Consider the following 6232-nt stretch of genomic DNA (forward strand, 5'->3'; position numbering starts at 1 on the left):
TCGATTGTTGAAAATAACAAAATACAATCGTTTTCAGAAGTATTTGTATGCCCTCATTGAACCACCACTCATTAGTTTACTGTTACATAATATAGATTATTTAAAAACTGGTTAGTGAGGTCCTTTATCAGTGGATGTTTTATCTGTAAAAGTGTATCTTTACTTGGTTCTGAAATGTGGTTGTTTTGCTGTCGTTTGTGTAGGTTTGTACAGTATCTGCATGCATTCTAGCCAAATAAAGTAGAACCTGAGAATCAATCCATGGGTCATGTAGAGTCCTCGAAATGTAGAGTCATATCGACCAGTTTAGAGGTAATGTCAGGATGTGCAATCTCGCATAACCTACAAGTTATATTTCTGCTCGCTCTTTATAGCATAGTATTTATCTAAGGTCCAAGGACAGTTCATGCATAATTTATAGATTCTGTCAAAATGCAAACTGATTTTTGAATCATAATATGAATTGTGGTAATGTACCAGTGTAATAATAGCTCATAGTGTCTAAATCTGGATCAGATCTGTTTCATATTTACTTTGCAGTATAGCAGTGAATTTTAATGCAACTTACACAAGACAATTGTATATTTTCTTATTTTTATTTTATATAGCAGTTAATCTGTCATCAGTTCTCTTGGCTGTGTCCAATAAAGTCAAGCCATCAAAATGTTGACACCAATTACCCACCATTTAGCTCTCATCTAAACTGTATTTCCTTAAATCTTAAAAATATATAAAACACACACACACACACACACACACACACACACACACACACACACACACACTCATAGAGAGAGAGAGAGAGAAAGAGAGAAAGAGAAAACCAACCAACAATTCCCATAAACAATTGTAACAATGTGTTTATCATAGATTTGCAATGATGCACAGAAGATGGTCTAAACCTGACTGAACCTGTCACAGGATTATGGAAGGCAGCTGAAAAAATAAATAAAAATAAAACAAATACATGAAATAAAATCTTCAGAGCAGCAATCACATACCCCTCTACAACTTCTTAATTATAAAATTATTTAGTTTTCATGTTTGTGCTATTTCACTTCTGTGCACAGTATAACTGGATTCATTTGATCAATTATGGAATAAATAGTAATCTCTTAAATTCTGATTGAATTAGCCACATTCAAAGTGGTTACAGATAAACAAATGCCTTTATCAAAGAACCAGGATATTACATTGCCTGGGAATCTTCAGTTGCATATAGTTAAAGTCTGTTCACACCAAGACTATAAAGATAACATAAAGATTAACATGATACCGGACCGTAACTGCTGCTTAATAAAGGGATTGCTCTTATACTAAATATATATTGCACTTGTAAGTCCTTTATGGTGTGTTGAGGTGTATACAATGTTGGACAATTTTTTTTTTTTTTTACAAAAGTTTAAATTTAAACATTTAAACTAGTAACCCTTTATATTCTGAAATGTTTCATGCTATTTAAATGATAGTTTAAGTATTAACAATAATAGTAAAAGTTTAACGTTTCTCCTCAAATAAAACTGAAGACATCTTAAGAGAAAGCTGATATCTCAATGAGACATATAAGACAATCACAACTTAGTCCCCTGATCATAGAGTAACCTCTGTCAGTCAGAGACATAGCCTTGCAGCCAGCAAATCAATGTGAAGGCACAGCTGCACCTTGGACAACATGGGTTCGAATCCCAGCTAAAGGTACTTTTCTTTCCGGTTCATTCCTCACCTATCCAAATCTTTCCTGTCTCTTCTCCTACTGTCCTGACAATTAAAGTTGAAAACCCCCATTTGCAATAAAACGGAATCCTCTGAGCAGTAAATAATTTTTATAATGGAGTCTTGCAAAAGATTACAACAAGACAATAAAGAGATCTGGCATGTTTCTCACACATTTCTCTACCATTGTCATTTTGGATTCCTTTCCTTCAGAATTTTCTCATGTCTCAGTTGTGTCTACTTTTATTTCTTCTAAGGCGTTTTAGGAGAAACATCTGCAATGCTGTTGATACTAAAAGAAGAGATATATGAGAATCTTATCTAAGCCTCCTGAGCTTAGGAAAAGCAAACACTGAGCAATAAAATTTTTCTGTCGAATGTGCTAATGTCCCTAATTAATTTAGAGATGCTCATTTCATGTTCTTATGCTAATGGTATTTGCAACTCATTATGCTAGTCTTGTCTGAGATAATTGTGTAAAACTCATAGATGATTATTTGTTAATACCGTAAGCAGTTCTTATCAGTCCTGTTAGTCTTTTGTGCTTTTAGTCAAACTGCTAATTAACACAAAATTAGGCTGATTTCTGTGTTTTGGGAGGTTGTTTATAAGCAGATCTAAACTGTCATGATTCAGTCATAGACTGACTCAAATAGCAACACAATGCTGGGGTCACAGAAACCTGCAAAAAAAAAAAAAAAAAAAAAGTTCTTAAAAAGAATTAAGTTCTGTATGTCTTGTCTTAATTATCTTACCTGATCTTTCTAGATCCACTGCCTGAATAGGTTCCCACTGAAGAAAGTTCACAGCTCTCACATGGAGATGAGAAGGATGGGTGAATTTAATATGGAGGTCGACAGTCAGGGGTTCAGAACTAAAAATACTCTAAATTCTCTCAAAAGAAAAACAGTTTTTAGCCAAAATGCATCTTGACAGGCCTATAATTTTAGGAAACTTGATTATTCAGCAAAGTTTAATTGCTGAATTTCAGGTGAATAACTTCACTACACGTAATCCTGAGAATAAATTCACTAAGCTACTGTTACCATGGAAATGGCAAAAGGGCCAAAGAGAGCCAATGTCACACTTCTTCTGATTTCACCCCACTGGCTACCAGTTACTGCCAGAATCAAATTTAAGGCTTTGATGCTTAACTGCCATTGGAAACACTTTCTCCAACATAAATCATGCCATGCTTGAACAGAGCGGGGAGAGCAGCAAGACAACCCCCCTGGGGTACAGAACAGAACCATTATAAGCATACATAATTACAATTCACAATTACATGAGTTGTAAACAAAATGTTATATAGACAGCTTCCAGTGAAGACACTGTAAAGAAAGAACAAGTTAGATCAGATTACAGGTTCAGTTGGTGGAGTTGGGGTTGGAGGAGGGAGTTAATTGCAAGCAGCAATGCGATGGAAGAGACACTGAATAATGGGAAGTTAAATAGACCGCAGGTGATGGGTGTCGAGACTGGATTGGTACACGTCAGGAACAGCTGACTGTCAGCTGATGCAAGCATGACTAACATGACCTGACTAAACTAACGCGATGCTCGATTCTAATCATATGTTTTGGGGCAGGGCAAAATACATTTACAAGAGTCAAGTCAGACATTTGACTAACATAATTACTGATGTTAACACACAGGGAAAATGTGTAATGAACACCTTGCAGATATAAATGGGATAAATAATGTTTTATTTTTTGATTAACAGATAGCTAACAGTTAACGGTGGCGAAACCATAACAATTAACAATTTATTTCTGTTTTTAAATAGTGTAATAATATGCAATATCTCATTATAACGTTAGTCTAAAACGTTAGCAGTTAATGTTCTGCATTTATGTTTTGAGCTGCGTGCGCTGAAGATGATCAGTAGAGTGACGAGTTTGATAGCGAGTTTTTAATCAAATATGTAGAGTATGTTTTATTATTTATACAACGTTATTTTAATATTAAGACTTAATATTAATATTAATAACACCCCGTGAATATTCGACTGTTAGAATCAGAATTATCTTTATTGCCAGGTATGTTTACACATATGAGGAATTAGGTTTTTTTTATGATAGAAGCTCCGCAGTGCAACAGAATGACAGTGACAGAACAAAAAAACACATAATAAAGGAATAAATAAAAAAAATAAATAAAATAAAATACAAATTGGTAGTCAAATCAGGCTCCTCGAATCAAAGCATCGATTCGTCTACTATTCGGGGTCACCCCTAATTTAATAACGTTTTACTCCAATGTTTGCAATACCATCCTTTTGTGATCTGTTGTGGATTCTTATCACTCAATGAAGCAGAAAATACATATTTTCTAGTATTCTAAACCAGTGGTTCTCAACTCTTATCCTGGGGACCCACTGCTCTGCACATTTTGTATGTCTTCCTTATTTAACACACCTGATTCAGATCATCAGCTCATCAGAGACATACAAAAATATGTAGTGCGTTAGTTGGGGAAAGTTACGTTTAAGTTAATCTAATGCATAACGATATTGTGTTACTCATCAAAAAAGTAAGTAGTTGCATGAGCAAATGCATGCTGACATTTAGTAAGCATCCTGTTTCCACAGCACTCCCAATCTCTCTCAACATGGGGACAGGAGAGCTGTCAGTCAATACATGGGAAAACAAGGTACAGGCATTACTTATTTAAAAAATTAACTCATATTTTCTTGAAAACTAAAAAGTGATGCATTACTGTACTAGCTACCGACCTAGACAAAAAGTTATCTGATTACATAATGTGTTACTTGTAAAGCATTACCCCCAACACTGCTGAGAAGAACTGTTGTCATATTATTGGCATTACTTTTCAATGTTATTTATTAAATACACGGTTTACTCATTTACTTATGAAACAAATTTCTTACGATTACATTAGTTAAAAAAAAAAAAATCTATGTAAAAAAAATTCAGCAAATGTTTAACTATTATTAATGATACTATTATTAATTAAATTAACACTTTTTTAAAGAGTGTTATAACATAGGGTTCAAATTACACCCTGTAAATCAGATTTAGCGGGTGATAAGAGAGGGATCTGTTAATCTCCTGCAGGATGCCAAAGGCTGTGCCAGAGCTGGTTCTCACATGTTTCTCCTACTCATCTGAAGTAGCAAAGAAGTGTCAGCCTGCTAATACAAACATCTTTGAATTCTTCTAGCTGGTGTGCCCAGATGAGCATATTTCAGCTTACAGAGCTGTGGACCTCTGTGCTTTGTCTGTCTGGATCACTGTTGGCAGGCTTTACTTTGAGGCGGGAGTGTTGAACCCATTATCCTGCCCATTACACTACTGCTTATAAAATGAATATATGGACATGAAATATTTTATTGACAGTCAGTTATTATATCATGCTTGAACCAGTGACTCACTCATATGTAAAGGAGGAATAGCTTTTCAGCCTGTATCTCATATACAGAATGATATTGTGAGACAGCACTTCAGAAAACAATGAAATGTACCGGCACACAGTATTTAATATACTGAACTGCTGTTGTATGGAAAAACAAATAAACAATGAAATTAAAACATATAGGTTTGAAGTGATGTGAGGGTCAGTAAATGATAACAGAATTTTTATTTTGGGGTCAACAATTTCTTTGCAGGCATTCAGTAGTAGATACATGAGCTGGTTCATTTTATTGTTCATTTTAAAGTGGACAGAGCTGAGGTGTCGTGCGGTTTCTTATTGGCCTCGTTGACTGTGAGTGGAGTGTGCTTGGAATGCAAAGTGGCCTTCTGTGCTAATATGTCAATTTAATGCAAATAGAACAGTGCATCAGAAGCAAAGTAACAACAAATTTGTAAATTGTGGCATTTTAGTGACACATTTAATATGTTGTTCCAGACTGTAAAGTGATGTGCGCAAAAGGTTTCGTAATGTAACACAGTGTTCTAGTTGGTTTGTTGTTTCTGCTTCTTTTTTTGTGAACATAACAGTTTTATTACCACTAAGTGCACAAGCAACAATCATCCGCTTGTCAATGAACAATGATATGGATAATGAAATGCAGACATGCTGAATTTATTAAGTCAACAGGCATATAAAAAGAGACTGAGAGACTCATAATAATAATTATTATTCAAATATTATCCTGTTTAATGCACTTTCCTGTTTTGGTTAATGTATATGCGAGAAGATAAGGGCACGCAATGGCATTTAACAGCTTAAAAGTCAACTTAAAACTTTAATGACACCCCCTTTGCTAAATTACCAGCACAGGTGGAGACTGAACCAAATTAGTGCAATTTCTTCTTGACAGTGAATCAAATTGATACTGATTACTGATGGGACTGAGTGATTTCAGATTGCTGTAAGTGAAGTGCTTTTCTAACCCAGCTGGAATCACATGCTGACAGGGACTCGGGGCTTTAAGTTCAAGGTACAACAGCAAATGGTCATTGGGTTGGTAAAGTTAAGTGTTACATGGAAACGTGTTTGTGGCACACTGCTGAATATGTATTGGCTGTATGTTGTTAGTACTTGAGAAGAGTGG

The sequence above is a fragment of the Carassius auratus genome, chromosome 13 (assembly GCF_003368295.1).
Source record: "Carassius auratus strain Wakin chromosome 13, ASM336829v1, whole genome shotgun sequence".
Lineage (NCBI taxonomy): Eukaryota > Metazoa > Chordata > Actinopteri > Cypriniformes > Cyprinidae > Carassius > Carassius auratus.